The 23,114-nt window shown below is 43.4% G+C and overlaps 1 pseudogene; it reads right to left on the bottom strand.

The window, feature by feature from the left end:
* Window positions 1-439: 439 nt before the first annotated feature.
* On the bottom strand, window positions 440-4,856 carry LOC141218931 (uncharacterized; annotated as a pseudogene).
* Between the last annotated feature and the right edge of the window lie 18,258 nt (window positions 4,857-23,114).

The raw sequence follows: 23,114 nt of genomic DNA on the forward strand, positions 1-23,114 counted from the left end.
TTCTCAACAATTTCAAGGTTATAAGTCCATCTTTAGAGATCCACATGTTCCTTTGCCCAAGGTACACAGCATAAAGAATAAATTTACAACCCATACAGTCAAATATGGTGGCGGTTCAAAGGTGGTTTGGGGTTGCTTTGCTGCCTCCGACTGTGTGCAAGGCATCATGAAATCTGAAGATTAGCAAAGGATTTTGGGTCACAATATAGTGCCTAGTGTCAGAAAGCTGGGTTTGCATCCTAGGTAGTGTTGAGGGAGTATGTTCTATTTACCCTTTCGCCGAGTATGCTCGGGCCGAGCTCCGAGTATTTACAGCTGCTCAGTGATATGTTTGAATCACTCCCATGTGCATGATTTGCAACTGTTTGACAGCTTTATTACATGTGAGGAATGTCTATTTCTTACACATTCCTCACATGTAATAAAGCTGCCAAACAGTCGCAAATCATGCACACGGGAGTGATTCAAACATAACAGAGCAGCTGTAAATACTCGGAACAAAACACACTCGCTCAACACTAGTCCTAGGTCATGGGTCTTCCAGCATGACAATGAGCCCAAACATACTTCAAGAAGCACCTAGAAAATAGATGGAAACAAAGTGCTGGAGAGTTCTGACCAGCAATGAGTCTGGATCTAAATCCCATTGAACACCTGTGGAGAGATCTTAAAATTGCTGTATGGAGAAAAATATTAAAATTTGAGAGTCCTCAGTGGTTGATACAATCTTTTGAGTTAGCCATTAGTCAATAAGCTTTCTAGACTACTCATGTCTCTTCATGAGACATAGTATAACACAAAATCTGAAGAGTCACATATTTATACACAACAGGGCACAGGAATAATGCAATAGATAAGACAAGTGATGTTAAGCAGAACTATCAGTTTCGGAAAAGGATAAGCAGTTGTGGCCGTAAAAATGTGTGGCCACAAGTAGATCTATTCTTTTTTTCTTTTTTGTGTGGCGATGAGAATTCATCCTTGTTTTAAGTTTTTGCCCTGTCTCCCCTACATACAGACCCCCAGTTGGACAATTGGTACATATAATTAAGTACATTACATTAGATTTAATGCAGCTGAAAGTACCTGGGATCTTGTAATCCTCATGTAAGTTGGGAATCTTTATCTTGTCAGTGGTCATTATAAACGGACAGGTTTACATATACAGGTGAGGATGAATTTTATAAGTTTCACCACAAAGGTGAAACTATCCTCCCAGTCAGTGTGCTTTTCCTCCCAGTACCTTTTAAGTCTAACAATGTTAGGTTTCTGGGAGATTATACTTGTTCCTTTTATTTTTGGTTCTCCTTAGCTTGCCTTCTTTGCCCTATATGAATGTGTTTTTGCTTGTCATTCAGGGTTTTCGTATTTTACTTCATACTTTCCTTTCCCCTTGTTGCAGCCTCCCCTCTGGTTCCTCAGGAGGTATGAGAAACTCCTCAACGACTTATTAGGGAGTTAGGTCTGTGGTGGCGTTTTTAGTTGTACAGCTAGGGCCTTTCTTGTCTGTACAGAGACTAGTTGGGTGTAGTTGCGGCATTCTCCCCTGTGTGGGTTCTCCGGTGGTTATCAAGATGCGCTTTCTGTTTAAAACATTTCCCACATTTTCAACATGAAAAAGGCTTCTTCCCTGTGTGAATTCTCTGATGTTTACTAAGATGTGATTTCTGTCCAAAACATTTCCCACAATCTGCACATGAAAAAGGCTTTGCCCCTGTGTGGGTTCTCTGATGGATGATAAGAGTTGATTTCTCTGTAAAATATTTCCCACATTCTGAACATGAAAATGGCTTCTCTCCTGTGTGAGTTCTCTGATGGTTGATAAGAGTTGATTTCTCTGTAAAACATTTTCCACATTCTGAACATGGAAAAGGCTTCTCCCCTGTGTGAGTTCTCTGATCATAGAATCATAGAATGGTAGAGTTGGAAGGGACCTCCTGGGTCATCTGGTCCAACCCCCTGCTCAAAGCAGGATTCACTAGATCATCTCAGACAGATGTCTGTCCAGCCTCTGTTTGAAGACGTCCATTGAAGGGGAACTCACCACCTCTCGTGGCAGCCTGTTCCACTCATTAATCACCCTAACTGTCAAAAAGTTTTTTCTAATATCTAATCTGTGTCTCCTCCCATTTAGTTTAATCCCATTGCTTCTAGTCTTTCCTTGTGCAAATGAGAATAAAGATGATCCTTCTACAATGTGACAGCCCTTGACATATTTGTAGACAGCTATTAAGTCTCCTCTCAGTCTTCTTTTTTGCAAGCTAAACATTCCCAAATCCTGCAACCGTTCCTCATAGGACATGGTTTGCAGACCAGTCACCATTCTGGTCGATCTTCTCTGAACTTGCTCCAGTTTGTCTATGTCTTTTTTAAAATGTGGTGCCCAAAACTGTACACAGTATTCCAGATGAGGTCTGACCAAAGAGGAGTAAAGACCGATAATGACTTCACGTGATCTAGACTGTATGCTTCTGTTAATACATCCCAGAATTGTATTTGCCTTTTTTGCTGCTGCATCACACTGTTGACTCATGTTCAGTCTATGATCTATTAGTATACCTAAGTCTTTTTCACATGTACTGTTGCTTAGCTCTATTCCTCCCATTCTGTATATGCTTTTTTCATTTTTATTGCCCAGATGTAGTACTTTGCATTTTTCCCTGTTAAAAACCATTCTGTTGGTTGCTGCCCACTGCTCCAGTTTATTTAGGTCTTTTTGAATCCGCTCTCTCTCTTCTCTAGTATTAGCTATCCCTCCTAGCTTTGTGTCATCAGCAAATTTAATCAGTTTACCCTCAAAGATCTTTCCTGGTATAGAAGTCAGACTCACCGGCCTATAGTTCCCTGGGTCCACCTTCTTCCCCTTTTTGAAGATAGGAACAACATTTGCTCTTCTCCAGTCTTCTGGGACTTCTCCTGTTCTCCAAGAATTTTCAAAGATTATGGAGAGTGGTTCTAAAATTTCTTCTACGATCTCCTTCAGTACTCTGGGGTGTAATTCATCTGGACCTGGAGACTTGAACTCATTTATGTTAGCTAAATATTCCCTCACAATCTTTCTGTTTACAGATAACTTGGATTCCTCTATTCCTTTAAAAGGACAGTGAAGATCAGTTGAAGTTACATTTTCTTTCTGAGAGAAAACAGATGCAAAATAGGAATTAAAAATTTCGGCCTTCTCAACATCCTCTCTTACCATTTCTCCATTTTCATCCTGTAAAAATCCTATAGCATCTTTGACTTTTCTTTTACTTTTGACATACCCCCAAAATCATTTTTTATTGCTTTTGACATCTCTTGCAAGCCTTAATTCATTGTCAGCTTTAGCTAACCTGATACGTGCCCTGCAGGATCTGCAGACTGCATTATAATCTTCTTTAGATATGCCTCCCTCTTTCCATTTAATAAACATTTCTTTCTTTCTTTTTAGCATGTGTTTAAGTTCTGTGTTCATCCATCCTGGTTTCCTTAAATGCTTCCCATTCTTCCTACTTTTTGGGATTGTTAACGATTGTGCTTTGAGAATCTCATTTTTAAAAATTTCCCATCCTTCCTGGACATTTTTGTCCTTAAGGACATCCAGCCATTGGATCCCTCCTATTCTCTTTCTGAGTCTCTTAACATCTCTGATGTTTGAAAAGATTTGATTTCTTTGCAAAACATTTCCCACATTCTGAACATGAAAATGGCTTCTCCCCTGTGTGAGTTCTCTGATGTATATTAAGACGTGATTTTTGTACAAAACATTTCCCACAATCTGAACATGAAAATGGCTTCTCCACTGTGTGGGTTCTCTGGTGCTTAAGAAAACTAGATTTATGGTTATAACATTTTCCACATTCTGAACATGGAAAAGGCTTCTCCCCTGTGTGAGTTGTCTGATGTTTAATAAGAGTATATTTCTCTGCAAAACATTTCCCACATTCTGAACATGAAAAAGGCTTCTCAACTGTGTGAGTTTTGTGATGTTTGATAACATTTGATTTCGCTGTAAAATATTTCCCACATTCTGAACATGGAAACGGCTTCTCTCCTGTGTGTGTTCTCTGATGGTTGATAAGAGTTGATTTCTCTGTAAAACATTTTCCACATTCTGAACATGGAAAAGGCTTCTCCCCTGTGTGAGTTCTCACATGTTTGATAAGATTTGATTTCTTTGCAAAACATTTCCCACATTCTGAACATGAAAATGGCTTCTCCCCTGTGTGTGTTCTCTGATGGTTGATAAGAGTTGATTTCTCTGTAAAACATTTCCCACATTCTGAACATGAAAATGGCTTCTCCCCTGTGTGAGTTCTCTGATGTATATTAAGATTTGATTTCTGTACAAAACTTTTCCCACAATCTGAACATGAAAAAGGATTCTCCTCTGTGTGGGTTCTCTGGTGTGCGATAAGATTTGATTTCTCTGTAAAAAAATTCCCACATTCTGAACAGGAAAATGGCTTCTCTCCTGTGTGAGTTATCTGGTGCCTAACAAGACTTGATTTCTGATTAAACCATCTCCCACACTTGGAGCAAGAAAATCTATTCTTCGCTGTGTGAATTTTTTGATGTTTAAGAAAAGACTTTTTGAGAGGAAAACTATTTCTATATTCTGAATGTGAAAATGGCTTCTTTGCTTTAGGAGCAGTTTGTTTTTTAATGCTTATTTTGTGACTTTGATTTTCCTTAGTAGTCGGTAATAAATCAGAAGACAGGACGTGTTTCAAAGGATCAGATGACAGATCTTGGCTGTGAAGGGATGATGGTAAATCTGGAGTAATGGCATTCACTTCAATTGTATCCTGGGGGATCTGAAAATTATCTGATTTAAAACTGAAGATGTCAGCTGTCCCTCTGATCTCCTGGTACAGATATCTGCCAAGAATAAAAACAATTATTATTTTTTAATAAAGAATCCTTGAATTTTATATTTTTGAACATTTCTACTTAAATTGTCTGTAAAAAAGGCAAGTTATATAAAAAAAAAATTCACTGGACAATGACCATCTAATAGAAAACCTCATAGGATGAACCAGTGGAGCGTGGTGTTCACCTGTTTGTTTATTCTGCCTCCCAAATATGGAGTAAAAGGTACAGGCTCTGTCCAGCCACTAAGATTAGGGTGCTTGGGACCTGTAGTACCATCGAGTCTGGCAGTATGGGTGTGTGTGCAGTCCAGCTGGAGTAATCTGCTCGCTGCTTCAGCAATTTGGAAAGCACCGCACCCTACTAAAGCTGGAAGCATATTGCCGGAAGCTGCCAGATACAGCCTTGTTCTCCTCTGGTTCAGTCCTCTGTGCTCAGCTCCCGGCTTGTGTATTTGTTTCCTGTTGTGACCTCGGCCCGTTTACTGACTACTGGTGTCTTCTGATTTTGTATTTTCTCTATCCTCTTGGTTCTGACCCGGCTACCTGACTATTCTTCTTTCCATCTCACTCCACCGAATAGCAGGTAACACCATGGCCCAAGCCTAGGGGTCTCTGTGTAGGTTCAGATCCATGTAGAAGAGTTAAAGGGTGATGAGCAAAGTAATTTGTGAAATCTGTAAACAGGGTAGATAGTTATAAGCCTGTTCATGGTAGCCATCTTTTGAGCATTCCTAATAGCTAAATGGCGCTCCTTCCCTTCTCAACCTCCCATGTGCCCAGACAGTAGTGTACAACCGTATATAGGGTATTGTCAGATTCAAAAGAAGTTGGAAAATAATTTGTAAGGTCCATTTGTTTCCTATTATCCTTTGTGAAGAATTCCAAAATTATCACCACATAAAGTGACACAAGTCAAATTTGAAAAATGGGGCCTGATTAGAAACATAATACTGACTGCGGGAAGGGGTTAAAGCAGAGGATTACTGAAGTCAAAAACTGTGTCTACAGACAATAACACATCTACTGAAATGACCAAACTGAACAGTCTTCATCAGAGAAAAATGAGTAACTAGTGGTGAAACCTCTCTGGGGTAATTAGAGTATGGGGCTCGGGGGCTCTTCTCAATCTAAACTATCGCTAAGGGCCAATATTTTCTGGCAGATGAGTGTCAAGAAGAAATATTAGACGTTCAAAGAGAACTTTTTTATAATACTGAAGAGCTGAGGTGTTTTAAATTTAGATCTCAGGCATTTGGAAGAGGTAATGGAGATCTTTTTGAAAGACGACCAGGGAGTTACAGACTCACATAAGTGAGGCCGGCCGATCCCACCAGAATGAAACTATCATAGAGAGTGAAAAAAATAAAAATATGTAAAAAAAATAAAGAATATATAAACATGTAACATCCCCAACAACCACGTATGTATGAGGGGAGAAATCCAACACTAAACTGGAGTTGCACTCATTTATGGTGGACCATTTGGCGCGAACAAGCCGGAACCCCGAAAACTAACCCGAATTTGAAATGCCGAACAAATTCGCTCAATACTATTTATGATGTGGAGTGGATCCATGAAACCAGGGCTGGAGCCATGCCAACACATCTCCTGCAGGCATGAATAAATGTATATTACAGCCATCAGCCACGCACAGCTTAGAGATATATCATGGCACAGGTGTAATGTTTTCTGTGTAGTTTATGACAATCCTGTTTGAAGTTAGTTGGTTTCAAAAGAAATTGAAAAGTCAGGATAAAGGGAAACTCTGTTCTTATTGTACAGAAATTCACACTTGGCCTCACTGGACATTTAATGTTGTCGATCATAAAAGTGAAGTTTGGCCAGAAAGACTGGACCTGGTCTTGTAGGGACCATATGAGCACATTCAGCAGCACAGAAGGGAGAGAAGGTAGATTCATCTAATAAGATATCAGGGATCTAGGAAGCCAACAGCATCATTACCCTCCGCTTTCTCTTACAGGCCCATCATATTTTTCTTCAAGTGATTTTTTAATTTGTCAGCACATTCTACGTACGCTGTCATTTGGCTTTATAGTTTACAGACCTGGGCAGGTAACGGTCAGCGTCTCCTAATCCCAGGGGGTAGGTGGATCCTTCAGGTTGTAAGTTCTATAGAAAAGGTCTTTCACAATTACACAAAGTAATTTGAATATTTTCGAACGGAGGAGAATGTTGGAGTCTAGCGGCAAAATGGTGATCACACGATTGTGATACGACTACACCACTGATAAAGCAGCCACAGACAGGGACTTCTCTGTATTCAGTGGTTACTGCTCACCTGTGTAGTCATATGTAGGAATCTCCTCTTTACACCGCTCATCACCCCTCACATATGTCTCTGTAGTATTAATATGGGTCAGATCTTCACCCTGAAACAAATATTGTAAAAGTCACTGACAGATGGAGAAGTCACATCTATGATCAGCTCTAATCCTGCCATCTCCACCATTCTCATTACACAAATATAAAACATAATAATGATGGATAAAACAGAACTGAAGACATGACATTTACAGCCGTCTACACATCATAGGGGAGATCTCATGACACCTTCTCTCTATCTACCTGAGGAACATTTGGATTTTCTTGTTTACAGTCCTGTGGAAGAAGACGACGGGGACATCTCTCTGGTGTTGTCCTCTTACTGGATAGATCTGGAGGAAACACATACAGGGACTGAATTCATTCTTTACATACAGATAATTATAGGCCGTGTGTATTTAGTCCTGTCTATTACCTGGTGATGTGAGGGGCTGGGGAACCTCCATCATGACGTCCTTGTACAGATCTTTGTGTCCTTCTAAATACTCCCACTCCTCCATGGAGAAATAGACGGCGACATCCTGACATCTTATAGGAACCTGACACATACAATGATACCGTCATCCCCCCGATCCCTTCACAGCGTTACTGTATAATGTCCCAGCATTCCCAGCAGTGTCACCTCTCCAGTCAGCAGCTCAATTATCTTGTAGGCGAGTTCTAGGATCTTCTGGTCATTGATGTCCTCATGTATTAGGGGGTGAGGTGGAGGCCCCGTGATTAATCTCTGGTTATGGAGAGTCACATTAATAAATCTCACTACAGACATTTCCAGAGTCCTCACCTCTCTAGTTCTGTCCATCTGTTATTTCCAAGAATGCTGTAATGTGACGTCATCAGAATCGCTCACCTCTCCAGTAAGCCGGAAGAGGATCTCTAGGGTGAGGTGTAATATCCCCTCCACCATCTTGTCCATCATTTTCCTGGATAAATCAGGAAAATTTTCTTATATAGACGATCTTCACTGAGAGGATCCGGTATTGTAGAGACCTGAATGAGGAAAAGATAAGCTGATGGATAAGACCATTTTTCTGCAAACGATGATGCGGAATCCAAAATGTACCACGAGTACCCTTCATCCCTTAATCTGGTGTTCAGGTCTATTGCCTGTATATTAAAATCTGTGACAGTCGAGCAGTACCTTCTCAACCATAAAAATTGTCCCTTGGATTTTCCTCTTTTTATGGGGATGGGGGTGGTGGTTATCCCACTTCAGTAGTTTATTAGTGCTTGAAGGTTTCTGGTAGATGAGTGTCCCTAGGGTCCCGTTACAATCCTTCTTGATCAGTACATGCAGGAAAGGCAACTGGTAATAATTGGTGTTGGTCTGCTCCTTTAAATAAAATGTACTTTTCAGGTTATATCCTCAGTACCCTCATTTTTCATCCCTTCTTTTGAGGCCCACACAGTCAGACTCTACTGGCCCTTCTCCCTGCGAGTGGCAGCTGTGTATCGCCCTCCGGGCCACTCCCTTCAGTTTGTGGATCACTTTGCCACTTGGCTTCCAAAATTTCTATCCTATGACATCCCCACCCTCATCATGGGAGATTTTAACATCCCAATAGGCGATTCCCTCTTCCCATCTGCCGCTCATCTTTTATCGCTAACTTCCTCCTTCGGCCTTTCACAGCTTACTAATTCTCCTACACATGAAGATGGAAATACTCTTTGACCTGATCTTCACCCGGCTCTGTTCAATACATGACTTTACTAACTCTCCTCTTCCACTCTCTGATCACAACCTTCTTTCATTCTCTGTCAAGAACTGTCACCCTGCTCAAGACACCCCCACTTTCCACACTTATAGAAATATACATGGCATTAACACCCAGAAATTTATGAAAACGTTGCAATCATCATTGGCCCCAATCTCCACCCTCTCATGCCCTGACTCTGCACTGAAGAATTATAACGAAACATTGCAATGTGCCCTGGATGAAGGCGCACCTTCTACACAGAGAACAACTCGGCACAGACGGCGACAACCTTGGAACACGCTGCAAACACATTTTCTCCAGCGGGGCTCCAGGTGTGCCGAACGGCTGTGGACAAAATCTAATCTGGCTGAAGATTTCCTCCATTATAAATTTATGCTTAAAACCTATAACTCCGCCCTTCACCTCTCCAAACAAACCTACTTTGAGGCTATGTGCCCACGATGCAGAAATGAAGCAGAAAATTTCTGCAGCATTTATGCATCTCCCTGGCGGAAAAAACGCATGCAGATTGTGCATGCGTTTTTCCTGCGGAATACATGCGGATTCACATGCGTTAACGCATGTGTTTCCGCATGCGGACTGACAAGCACTTTCCAGGCGATAGCATCACTTGGAAAGTGCTTGACAACTAGGTCACACTGTATAAATCCATGCAAACGGCATGGATTTATACAGTGTGACCGTAAAAATAAAAAAATAAAGCTATACTTACCTCCGATGCCGCCGTGTGTGCTGTCGCGCTCCTTCCTGGTTCCTTCCTGGCTTGCCAGCATCTCGCGAGACAGCCTGCGGTCACATGACTGCGACGTCATCTCAGGTCCTGGAAGGAGAAGCGCTGCAGGGGCCGCCGGACAGGTGAATATAAACTTTATTTTTTATTTTATTCTTTTTTTTACAGGTACAATGGTACCCAGGTCTGGATGAGAGTCTTCTCTCCTCCAGAACTGGGTACCATCCGCACATTGAAACGCATATTATCCGCTTGTACAAATGTACAGACACGGATTCTATGCGTCTCAATGCAAGTCAATGGCATGGCTTCCGCTGCGCTTCCGCAAAATTAATGAACATGCTGTGGATTTATGAGCGCTGCAGAAACGTTGCGGAAAAATCCGCAGCATGTGCATTGACATTGCGGAATGCCATTGGGGACCATGGGGTGCGGATTACCATGCGTTTTTGATGCGTTTCCGCTGCGGAAACGCATGAAAAAAGCATTGTGTGCACGCAGCCTAACAACCTCATCATCTCATGGCCCAATAATCCTAAACACCTGTTTGACACTTTTCATTCTCTCCTTAATCAAACAGCACAGGCCCCAACCAAAAACCTCAGCACTGACGATCTGGACAATTATTTCAAAGAAAAAATTGACCATATCCGACAGGAAATTTTCTCTCAATCCCCAAATGTAATGCATGCTCCTCCCTCCCACATTGTATCTTGATCATTTTCTGACTTCGAACCAGTCACGGAAGATGAAGTGACAAGGCTCCTTACTTCCTCTCGCTCTACCACCTGCACCAGTGACCTATTCCTTCACATCTCCTTCAGTCCCTTTCTCCAGCTGTCACCACTCACCTAACTAAAATATTCAACCTCTACCTCTCATCTTGTATTTTTCCCTCCTTTTTTAAACACTCCAGCATACATCCATTACTTAAAAAAACATCCCTCGACCAGAACTGTGCTGCTAACTACAGACCTGTTTCCAATCTTCCCTTTATATCTAAACTCCTGGAACGACTGGTCCACTCTTGTATAATACGCTATCTCTCAGATAACTCCCTTCTTGACCCTTTACAATCTGGTTTCCGCTCTTTACATTCTACTGAAACTGAACTCACTAAAGTTTCTAATGATCTACTAACAGCCAAATCTAATGGTCACTACTCCCTGCTGATTCTCCTGGATCTCTCTGCAGCATTCGACACTGTGGATCTACCTCTCTGACCGCTCCTTCACTGTGTCTTTTGCTGGCTCCTCTTCTTCTCCCCTCCCCCTTATTGGCGGGGTTCCTCAAGGATCAGTCCTAGAAGCCCTTCTTTTCTACTTATATATCGCTCCTATTGGACAAACAATCAGCAGATTCGGTTTTTAGTACCATCTCTATGCTGATGACACCGAATTATACACCTCTTCTCCGGACATCACCCCTGCATTATTACAAAATACCAGTGATTGTCTTTCCGCTGTCTCTAACACTATGTCCTCCCTCTATCTAAAATTTAATCTGTCAAAAACTAAACTACTCCTATTTCCTCCCTCCACTAACCTATCTATGCCTGATATTGCCATTTCTGTTTGTGACTCCATCATTACTCGCCAGCAACATGCCGGCTGTCTTGGGGTCAAGCTTGATTCAGATCTTTCCTTCACTCCTCACATCAAATCACTCGCTCGCTCGTGTCATCTACACCTTAAAAACATCTCTAGAATCAGAAATTTTCTTACCTTTGACTCTGTAAAAACTCTTATGTAGCTCTTATTCATTCTCGTCTGGACTATTGCAACTCTTTACTTATCGATCTCCCCCTTTATAAACTTTCCCCTCTCCAATCCGTCCTGAACGCAGGAGTCAGGGTCATATTCCTCACCAACCGATACAACGATGTCTCTTCCCTGTGCCAGTCATTGCATTGATTGCCCATCCAATACAGAGTTCAATATAAACTTATCGCTCTTACCCACAAAACTCTTGATGATTCAGCACCGCCCTACATCACCTCCCTCGTCTCAGTCTACCACCCTACCCGTGCCCTCAGTTCTGCTAATGACTTAAAACTAAAATCCTCCGTGATCCGAACCTCCCACTCCAGTCTCCAAGATTTCTCGCATGCTGCTCCAATTCTTTGGAATGCACTACCCAGGACAATTTGATTAATTCCCAATACCCACAGTTTAAAGCGTGCCCTAAAAAAACATTTCTTTATACTGGCCTATCACCTCAACACACTTATCTAACTGTCCCAGTTTGGCCCATATTAAAATTTTCTTCAAAATCATGCTCATACCATCCATGCACTGAATAGCCTCTGTCTGTACTGTACACATACTGGCTGGCGACCAGTTCATGTGGTGTTATATACTTACTCTATTTAGTATATTAAGGCTGTATTATACAATATACGTACATTTTACCTTTTGTGTCTCCCCTATTTCCTCATAGACTGTAAGCTTGCGAGCAGGGCCCTCACTCCTTTTAATATCTGAGTTATGCTTATTCTGTAAAGTCTGTATTGTCAATATAAGTCCCCCTTAAAATTGTAAAGTGCTGTGGAATATGTTGTCGCTATAAAAATTATTATTATAATAAATTCAGATGTAAATCTAAGGCCCACTCTATTGATGTTGAGTTCCCCGACAAATTAAAAAGATTGTTCACTCGTCCCTGACCAGGTGATAAAAATGCAGTCAATATATTTGTACCATACCCCAATATATGGATGCCATCCCTGAATATTGAGGATTCCTCCCACCAGTCCAGGGATAAGTTAGCATATAAGGGGGCACAGAGGCTACCCATCGCAGTACCCCTGAGCTGGTGGAAATACTTCCTATCAAAAAGAAAGAAGTTATGAATCAGAGTGAATTTTAGAAGATCCTCCATCAAGTCATTATGTCTGCTACACTCTATTGATCTCAATTCAAGAAACGTCTTACTCCTCTGATACCATCCTCATGCGGTATATTACTGTACAAAGCCTCGATATCTAGTAAGGCCTGCTCCCCTACATGCCTGTATACATGCTCGAGGGTATATATGGAGGGGAGCAGGGAAAGGAAAAAACATTCTCCAGAGGGATTATTCCAACTGCAGGACCTCAGGCGGTACTGGGGGAACATTATACTGGGGGGGGGTCATACACACTGCATAAGGGGCATAATGGGGGCATTACACTGTGTGGGGGCATCATGCATCCTGCATAAAGGGCATAATGGGGGCATTAAACTGTGTGGGGGCATCATACATACTGCATAAGGGGCATAATGGGGGCATTACACTGTGTGGGGGGCATCATACATACTGCATAAGGGGCATAATGGGGGCATTACACTGTGTGGGGGGGGCATCATCACACTGCATAATGGGGGCGAAACCCTGTGTGGGGGGGCATCATACATCCTGCATAAGGGGCATAATGGGGGCATTACACTGTGTGGGGGCATAATACATACTGCATAAGAGGCATAATGGGGGCATTACACTGTGTGGGGGGCATCATACATCCTACATAAGGGGCATAATGGGGGCATTACACTGTGTGGGGGCATCATACATACTGCATAAGGGGCATAATGGGGGCATTACACTGTGGGGGCATCATACATCCTGCATAAGAGGCATCATGGGGGCATTACACTGTGTGGGGGCATCATACATCATGCATAAGGGGCATTACACTGTGTGGGGGGCATCATACATACTGTATAAGGGGCATAATGGGGGCATTACACTGTGTGGGGGGCATCATACATCCTGCATAAGAGGCATAATGGGGGCATTACACTGTGTGGGGGGCATCATACATACTGCATAAGGGGCATAATGGGGGCATTACACTGTGTGGGGGGCATCATACATACTGCATAAGGGGCATAATGGGGGCATTACACTGTGTGGGGGCATCATACATACTGCATAAGGGGCATAATGGGGGCATTACACTGTGGGGGCATCATACATCCTGCATAAGAGGGATCATGGGGGCATTACACTGTGTGGGGGCATCATACATCATGCATAAGGGGCATTACACTGTGTGGGGGGCATCATACATACTGTATAAGGGGCATAATGGGGGCATTACACTGTGTGGGGGGCATCATACATCCTGCATAAGAGGCATCATGGGGGCATTACACTGTGTGGGGGCATCATACATCCTGCATAAGGGGCATAATGGGGGCATTACACTGTGTGGGGGGCATCATACATACTGTATAAGGGGCATAATGGGGGCATTACACTGTGTGGGGGGCATCATACATACTGCATAAGGGGCATAATGGGGGCATTACACTGTGTGGGGGGCATCATACATCCTGCATAAGGGGTATAATGGGGGCATTACACTGTGGGGGTATAATACATCCTGCATAAGGGGCATAATGGGGGCATTACACTGTGGGGGCATCATACATCCTGCATAAGGGGCATAATGGGGGCATTACACTGTAGGGGCATAATACATCCTGCATAAGGGGTATAATGGGGGCATTACACTGTGGGGGCATAATACATCCTGCATAAGGGGCATAATGGGGGCATTACACTGTGGGGGCATCATACATACTGCATAAGTGGCATAATGGGGGCATTACACTGTGGGGGCATCATACATCCTGCATAAGGGGCATAATGGGGGCATTACACTGTGGGGGTCAGTAAAGGGGTCCTGTACTATGAGAACAATACGTTTCCTCCCTTCCTGTCTCCATAGTTGGGTCGTATGTATCTATTACAGGAAACAGAACAAAAACCTTATGATTCTTATAAAGGGGCAACACAAGACCCCAAAAGAGTCTCCGTGCTGAAGGGGTTAATGCCCCCTGCGCCCAGTAATGGGGTCTCCACATACCTCCACCTGCAGAGCCGCCACCACATATATGGCTGCTCTGTGCGCACAGGAGCTGTGATGAGGTCACAGGAGGGGAGGAGTCAGGGGTCACATGATCAGGGGCCTCAGTGGATGCAGGACTCTGCTGTGCTGGTTGTCATGGTGCTGGATGAGCTGAAGTTTATGTGTGGGGTCAGGAGGGGTTTACAGTGTGGATGTAGCAGAGCCGCGTGTGTACGAGGTGTACGGAGCAGAGCCGTGTGTGTACGAGGTGTACGGAGCGGAGCCGCGTGTGTACGAGGTGTACGGAGCAGAGCCGTGTGTGTACGAGGTGTACGGAGCGGAGCCGCGTGTGTACGAGGTGTACGGAGCGGAGCCGCGTGTGTACGAGGTGTACGGAGCGGAGCCGCGTGTGTACGAGGTGTACGGAGCGGAGCCGTGTGTGTACGAGGTGTACGGAGCGGAGCCGCGTGTGTACGAGGTGTACGGTGCGGAGCCGCGTGTGTACGAGGTGTACGGAGCGGAGCCGTGTGTACGAGGTGTACGGAGCAGAGCCGCGCGTGTACGAGGTGTACGGAGCGGAGCCGCGTGTGTACGAGGTGTACGGAGCGGAGCCGCGCGTGTACGAGGTGTACGGAGCGGAGCCGCGCGTGTACGAGGTGTACGGAACGGAGCCGCGTGTGTACGAGGTGTACGAAGCAGAGCCGCGCGTGTACGAGGTGTACGGAGCGGAGCCGCGCGTGTACGAGGCGTACGGAGCGGAGCCGCGCGTGTGCGAGGCGTACGGAGCGGAGCCGCGCGTGTACGAGGCGTACGGAGCGGAGCTGCGCGTGTACGAGGCGTACGGAGCGGAGCCGCGCGTGTACGAGGCGTACGGAGCGGAGCCGCGCGTGTGCGAGGCGTACGGAGCGGAGCCGCGCGTGTGCGAGGCGTACGGAGCGGAGCCGCGCGTGTACGAGGCGTACGGAGCGGAGCCGCGCGTGTACTAGGCGTACGGAGCGGAGCCGCGCGTGTGCGAGGCGTACGGAGCGGAGCCGCGCGTGTGCGAGGTGTATGGAGCGGAGCCGCGCGTGTGCGAAGTGTACGGAGCGGAGCCACGCGTGTGCGAAGTGTACGGAGCGGAGCCTTGTGTGTGAGAGGTGTACGGAGCGGAGCCGCCGCGCGTGTACTTATCTCTATAAATGTACATACAGTACAGAATATATACATACTGACCCTATACACATACAGTACAGAATATATACATACTGACCCTATACACATACAGTACAGAATATATACATACTAACCCTATACACATACAGTACAGAATATATACATACTAACCCTATACACATACAGTACAGAATATATACATACTGACCCTATACACATACAGTACAGAATATATACATACTAACCCTATACACATACAGTACAGAATATATACATACTGACCCTATACACATACAGTATAGTATACATACTGACCCTATATACATACAGTACAGAATATATACATACTGACCCTATATATATACAGTACAGAATATATACATACTGACCCTATACACATACAGTACAGAATATATACATACTGACCCTATACACATACAGTACATAATATATACATACTGACCCTATATACATACAGTACAGAATGTATACATACTGACCCTATACACATACAGTACATAATATATACATACTGACCCTATATACATACAGTACAGAATATATACATACTGACCCTATATATATACAGTACAGAATATATACATACTGACCCTATATACATACAGTACAGAATATATACATACTGATCCTATACAGTACAGAATATATACATACTGACCCTATATACATACAGTACAGAATATATACATACTGACCCTATACAGTACAGAATATATACATACTGACCCTATATACATACAGTACAGAATATATGCATCCTGACCCTATATACATACAGTACAGAATATATACATACTGACCCTATACACATACAGTACAGAATATATACATACTAACCCTATACACATACAGTACAGAATATATACATACTGACCCTATACACATACAGTACAGAATATATACATACTGACCCTATACACATACAGTACAGAATATATACATACTAACCCTATACACATACAGTACAGAATATATACATACTGACCCCATACACATACAGTATAGTATACATACTGACCCTATATACATACAGTACAGAATATATACATACTGACCCTATATACAGTACAGAATATATACATACTGACCCTATACACATACAGTACAGAATATATACATACTGACCCTATACACATACAGTACAGAATATATACATACTGACCCTATATATATATATATATATACAGTACAGAATATATACATACTGACCCTATATACATACAGTACAGAATATATACATACTGATCCTATACAGTACAGAATATATACATACTGACCCTATATACATACAGTACAGAATGTATACATACTGACCCTATACACATACAGTACAGAATATATACATACTGACACTATACACATACAGTACAGAATATATACATACTGATCCTATACAGTACAGAATATATACATACTGACCCTATATACATACAGTACAGAATGTATACATACTGACCCTATACACATACAGTACAGAATATATACATACTGACGCTATACACATACAGTACAGAATATATACATACTGATCCTATACACATACAGTACAGAATATATACATACTGACCCTATACACATACAGTACAGACTATATACAGTACATACTGATCCTATATACATACAGTACAGAATATATACATACTGACCCTATATACATACAGTACAGAATATATACATACTGACCCTATACACATACAGTACAGAATATATACATACTGACCCTATATACATACAGTACAAAATATATACATACTGACCCTATATACATACAGTACAGAATATATACATACTGACCCTATATACATTCTTTACCCTATTACCTTTTGTACATTGCTGATAAATCCGGACATAATGACGACACATGGACTGAAGAACAATAGGGATGAGAATCGTCCGTGGTTTCTAGATGGAGTCGGCTCGTCTCTGCTGTGAAGGGTTTGTCCGGTCAGTCGGTGCCGCTGCCAGGATTTCCCAGTGTTGATTAGCGCTGGGCTACAATGAAATGACAAGTTCATAAGTCTGGGACATAAAATATCACAAAGAAAAGCTCTAGGATTACAATGAAATTCTAATTTTATTAAATTACAATACAGGGAAAAATAAATATCTACTATATAATCGGCTTATCCCGTCTGTCTGTCCGTCCAGGAAATCCCGCGTCGCTGATTGGTCCGGCAGCGGCCAATCAGTGATGCGGGATTTCAGAACAAGATGGCGGCAGTTAGCGGCTCATCTGCCGCACGGAGGTCAGCGGCGATGCAGCCGGGAGATGACCGGCACTAGCGGGTCATCTCCCGGCTGCTCGCAGCAGAAGTACCCCGACTGGCGGCCTAGGCAGCGCCGCTCCCCGGTCCTCCCTTCACACTTGCCGTCAGAAGATCAGAGACCCTAGCCGCTGAGCTCCCGACGGTAGCCGCATGGAGGTCAGTGGCGATGCAGCCGGGAGATGACCGGCGCTAGCAGCGGAAGTACCCGCACAGGCAGCGCCTCTCCCCGGTCCACACTAACACGGTTCACTGATTGGTCGCGACCAATCAGCAATATTGCCGCCAAATTTAAACAGTGCTCTACTGATTGGCACGAAATTTAAAACACCGCTTCTCTGAATGGTCGCGGCCGCGACAAATCAGCGACTGGCGCAGCCCGGCCGCGAATTGGCGCCGGATTTGAAACACGCAGGCCACCGTCGGGAGATCAGCGGCGACGCAGCCGGGAGATGACCGGTGCTAGCCGGTCATCTCCCGGCTGCTCGCAACAGAAGTACACCGACCGGCGGCCTTGCTCCCCGGTCCTCCCTTCACACTTGCCGTCGGGAAATCAGCGGTCCTAGCCGCTGATCTCCCGACGGTAGCCGCATGGAGGTCAGCGGCGATGCAGCCGGGTGCTAGCCAGTCATCTCCCGGCTGCTCGCAGCGGAAGTACCCGAACAGGCAGCGCCGCTACCCGGTCCTCACTAACACGGTTCGCTGATTGGTCGCGACTATTTGCAGCTGCAGCCAAGGGGTCTCCTGTTTCGCTTTCCACGGTGAGTGATGGACTGTGGGCGGGGTTATCCCCCATCCCGTCACACCCGGCATCCACCGCACGCGCATTCATTGACAGAGCGCGCGGTGGATGCTGGGTGTGACACGATGGGGGATAACCCCGCCCACAGCCCGTCATTCACTGTGGTACGTGGAACAGGAGACCCCTGGCTGCAGCCGCAAATAGTCGTGATGTAAGCGAAAGCAAGAGCTGGCTGCAGCCGGGGGAATTACGTCCTGGCTGTGCGTGGTCAGCGATGTTGTCACAAGCAGTATTGACAACATGACGTAATTACAAAATTCATTAGGGGCCCCGGGGGGATACATTGGGGGGTTAATTTAAAGTAGTGCACAACCCATTTAAATACTGCTTCGCTGATTAGTCGCGCCCGGTAGGCCGCATACATATTCTAGAATACCCGATGAGTTAGAATCGGGCCACCATCTAGTATAAAATATATATTATATACTGTATATATATATATATATATATATATATATATATATATATATATATATATATATACAGTGCCTACAAGTAGTATTCAACCCCCTGCAGATTTAGCTGGTTTGATAAGATGCAAATAAGTTAGAGCCTTCAAACTGCAAACGAGAGTAGATTTTATGAACAGAAGCATAAATCTTACAAACCAAAACGTTATGTTGCTCAGTTGAATTTTATTAAATTTTAAACATAAAAGTGTGGGTCAATTATTATAAAACCCCTATGTTTAATATTTTGTGGAATAACCATTGTTTGCAATTACAGCTAATAATCGTCTTTTATAAGACCTGATCAGGCCGGCACAGGTCTGTGGAGTTATCTTGGCCCACTCCTCCATGCAGATCTTCTCCAAGTTATCTAGGTTCTTTGGGTGTCTCATGTGGACTTTATTCTTGAGCTCCTTCCACAAGTTTTCAATTGGGTTAAGGTCAGGAGACTGACTAGGCCACTCTAACACCTTGACTTTTTCCCTATTGAACCAGGCCTTGGTTTTCTTGGCTGTGTGCTTTGGGTCGTTGTCTTGTTGGAAGATGAAATTACGACCCATCTTAAGATCCTTGATGGAGGAGCGGAGGTTCTTGGCCAAAATCTCCAGGTAGGCCGTGCTATCCATCTTCCCATGGATGCGGACCAGATGGCCAGGCCCCTTGGCTGAGAAACAGCCCCACAGCATGATGCTGCCACCACCATGCTTGACTGTAGGGATGGTATTCTTGAGGTCGTATGCAGTGCCATCCAGTCTCCAAACGTCACGTGTGTGGTTGGCACCAAAGATCTCGATCTTGGTCTCATCAGACCTTGAACCAGTCTGTCTCAGAGTCCTCCAAGTGATCATGAGCAAACTGTAGACGAGCCTTGACATGACGCTTTGAAAGTAAAGGTACCATACAGGCTCGTCTGGAACGGAGACCATTGCGGTGGAGTACGTTACTTATGGTATTGACTGAAACCAATGTCCCCACTGCCATGAGATCTTCCCGGAGCTCCTTCCTTGTTGTCCTTGGGTTAGCCTTGACTCTTCGGACAAGCCTGGCCTCGGCACGGGAGGACACTTTCAAAGGCTGTCCTGGCCGTGGAAGGCTAACAGTAGTTCCATAAGCCTTCCACTTACGGATGATGCTCCCAACAGTGGAGACAGGTAGGCCCAACTCCTTGGAAAGGGTTTTGTACCCCTTGCCAGCCTTGTGACCCTCCACGATCTTGTCTCTGATGGCCTTGGAATGCTCCTTTGTCTTTCCCATGTTGACCATGTCTGAGTGCTGTTCACAAGTTTGGGGAGGGTCTTAAATAGTCAGAAAAGGCTGGCAAAAGAGATCTTTAATCCACACATGTGAAGCTCATTATTCTTGGTGCCTGAACTACTTCTTAATACTTTAATTCTTGTGGTTTGAGGGGTTGAATAATAAATGACACTCTGAATTAACTTTTTACGTTTTAAAAAAAAAATAAAAAAAAAATTTGCTGCAGTGCATTTCCCACTTCCAGGCTGATCTACAGTACAAATGTCACAATGCCAAGTTAATTCCGCATGTGTCAACCAGCTAAATCTGCAGGGGGTTGAATACTACTTGTAGGCACTGTATATATATTTATATACATACATACACACACACACTAGATGGTGGCCCGATATATATATATATATTTTTTTGTACTGTGTTAGCCAGCTTTCAACCTGTTACTATCTTTTCAGTTAGTCATTAAAAGGTATAAACCACTGAGGACTCTCAAATTTAAATATTTTTAAAAGATTACAAAAAATCATGTAAAAACAAGGAAACCTCAGGAAAGTGCAGAGCATTAGATTGTGACTATCAGATTAGTAATATACCGAAGTATATGTGTAATAGGAAAGAATTAATAACTGATTAAGTGCTAGTGTAATACAGTGCTGGCCAAAAGTATTGGCACCCCTGCAATTCTGTCAGATAATACTCAGTTTCTTCCTGAAAATGATTGCAATCACAAATTCTTTGGTATAATTCTCTTCATTTAATTTGCTTGCAAGGAAAAAACACAAAAGAGAATGAAGCAAAAATCAAATCATTGATCATGTCACACAAAACTCCAAAAAAGGGCCGGACAAAAGTATTGACACCCTCAGCCTAATACTTGGTTGCACAACCTTTAGCCAAAATAACTGCGAACAACCGCTTCCGGTAACCATCAATGAGTTTCTTACAATGCTCTGCTGGAATTGTAGACCATTCTTCTTTGGCAAACTGCTCCAGGTCCCTGATATTTGAAAAGGGTGCCTTCTCCAAACTGCCATTTTGAGATCTCTCCACAGGTGTTCTATGGGGTTTAGGTCTGGACTCACTGCTGGCCACCTTAGAAGTCTCCAGTGCTTTCTCTAAAACCATTTTATAGTGCTTTTGGAAGTGTGTTTTGGGTCATTGTCCTGCTGGAAGACCCATGACCTCTGAGGGAGACCCAGCTTTCTCACACTGGGCCCTACCTTATGCTGCAAAATTTGTTGGTAGTCTTCAGACTTCATAATGCCATCCACACGGTCAAGCAGTCCAGTGCCAGAGGCAGCAAAGCAACCCCAAAACATCAGGGAACCTCCGCCATGTTTGACTGTAGGGACCGTGTTCTTTTCTTTGAATGCCTCTTTTTTTTCCCTGTACACTCTATGTTGATGCTTTTTCCCTAAAAGCTCTACTTTTGTCTCATCTGACCAGAGAACATTCTTCCAAAATGTTTTAGGCTTTCTCAGGTAAGTTTTGGCAAACTCCAGCCTGGCTTTTTTATGTCTTGGGGTAAGAAGTGGGGTCTTCCTGGGTATCCTACCATACAGTCCCTTTTCATTCAGACGTCGACGGATAGTACGGGTTGACACTGTTGTACCCTCGGACTGCAGGGCAGCTTGAACTTGTTTGGATGTTAGTCGAGGTTCTTTATCCACCATCCGCACAATCTTGCGTTGAAATCTCTCATAAATTTTTCTTTTCCGTCCACATCTTGGGAGGTCAGCCACAGTGCCATGGGCTTTAAACTTCTTGATGACACTGCGCACGGAAGACACAGGAACATTCAGGTCTTTGGAGATGGACTTGTAGCCTTGAGATTGCTCATGCTTCCTCACAATTTGGTTTCTCAAGTCCTGAGACAGTTCTTTGGTCTTCTTTCTTTTCTCCATGCTCAATGTGGTACACACAAGGACACAGGACAGAGGTTGAGTCAACTTTAACCCATGTTAACTGGCTGCAAGTTTGATTTAGTTATTGCCAACACCTGTTAGGTGCCACAGGTAAGTTACAGGTGCTGTTAATTACACGAATTAGAGAAGCATCACATGATTTTTCAAAGGGTGCCAATACTTTTGTCCACACCCTTTTTTAGGTTTGGTGTGGAATTATATTCAATTTGGCTTTAGGACAATTCTTTTTGTGTTTTTTTCATTGAAGACAAATTAAATGAAGAGAATACCACCAAAGAATTTGTGATTGCAATCATTTTCAGGAAGAAACAGAGTATTATCTGACAGAATTGCAGGGGTGCCAATACTTTTGGCCAGCACTGTATATTCTCCCTGGATGTTAATAATTACCCGCAGTTTATAAATCATATAAAGTCTTTTCTCTATTGATCCACTATTCCCGTTTCATCACTTCTACATGTCTGTATATTTTTGCACTTTCCTTACAATTTCTCAGCATCACCTCTCCATATTTGCTGCTTAACACGTGACATTTCCATCATACATCCTTAGTCACAATTTCTTTTCACACATTTGGGCAAATTATTTTTCCTACACTAATTTCACTTATCCAAACAATAAGTATAATAATATTCTTCTCCCATGGGCTCTTTTTGTTGTACAGTTTTCCTAGTGATAGGTATAGGCTATAACAATGTATAAAATTTATAGTAATCTGAACACATATATAGTATTCAAAAAATACTAAATAGTCTGGATTATTTTGGTAATT

This window comes from Phyllobates terribilis, unplaced genomic scaffold (assembly GCF_046119375.1).
Source record: "Phyllobates terribilis strain yellow unplaced genomic scaffold, ASM4611937v1 Scaffold_251__1_contigs__length_2838608, whole genome shotgun sequence".
Classification (NCBI taxonomy): Eukaryota; Metazoa; Chordata; class Amphibia; order Anura; family Dendrobatidae; genus Phyllobates; species Phyllobates terribilis.